The following is a 978-nucleotide window of genomic DNA, read 5'->3' on the forward strand; positions in this document are numbered from 1 at the left end:
TATCATTCTCAATGGAAAAAAGCTGAAAGCTTTCCCACTAAACACAGGAACAAGACAAGGATGCCCACTTTCTCCACTCCTTTTTAATATAGTACTGGAAGTCCCCGCCAATGCAATCAGAAAAGAGGAAAAAATAAAAGGCTATTGAATAGGAAAAGAAGAGATGACATGATTGTACACATAGAAGGCCCAATGGTCTCCATGGGAAAATTACTGGAAGTAATACATGATTACAATAAAGTTGCAGGATATATAATCAATATACAGAAATCGATAGCATTTCTATATATAAATAACAGGCAGACTGAGATAGAACTGAAAAAAGTTATTCCATTTACCATAGCCACCAATAGTATACAATATTTAGGAATAAATCTAACCAAAGAAGTTAAAGACCTCCAGAAGGAAAACTATGAGAAGATAAAAAAAGAAATTGAAAATGACATAAAAAAGTGGAAGGTCACCCCATGTTCATGGATTGGAAGAATTAATATAATCAAAATGGCAATTCTACCCAAATTAATCTACCTATTTAATGCAATGCCAATCAAAGTACCAGACACATTCTTCACAGATCTAAAAAAGACAATCAAAGACAATCATAAAATTTGTCTGGATTCATAAAAGACCCCGTATTGCCAAAGCAATTCTACACACAAAGAGTGGAGTGGGCACCATCTCACTACTTGACCCCAAAATATACTACAAAGCTGTGGTAATCAAAACAGCATGGTACTGGCACAGAAACAGACACATGGACCATTAGAACCAAATAGAGTCTCCAGAAATAAATTCCCAAACATACAGCCAACTGATTTTTGACAAGGGGTACCAGTCAATTCAGTGGGAAAAGGAAAAACCTCTTCAGCAAATGGTGCTGGAAAAACTGGATTTCCACTTGCAGAAAGATGAATCTGAACCCTTACCTCTCACCTTTGACAAAAATCAAGTCAAGGTGGATCAAGGATCTAAACCTAA

At 35.9% G+C, this 978-nt stretch overlaps 1 protein-coding gene across 1 annotated transcript in view; it reads right to left on the bottom strand.

Moving 5' to 3' along the window:
* The window catches only part of EVC2 (EvC ciliary complex subunit 2), a 209,103-nt gene that overhangs the window by 201,532 nt on the left and 6,593 nt on the right, over positions 1–978 (bottom strand). The gene's annotated exons all lie outside the window — the stretch shown is intronic.

The sequence above is a fragment of the Tupaia chinensis genome, unplaced genomic scaffold (genome assembly GCF_000334495.1).
Source record: "Tupaia chinensis unplaced genomic scaffold, TupChi_1.0 Scaffold141490_1, whole genome shotgun sequence".
Lineage (NCBI taxonomy): Eukaryota > Metazoa > Chordata > Mammalia > Scandentia > Tupaiidae > Tupaia > Tupaia belangeri.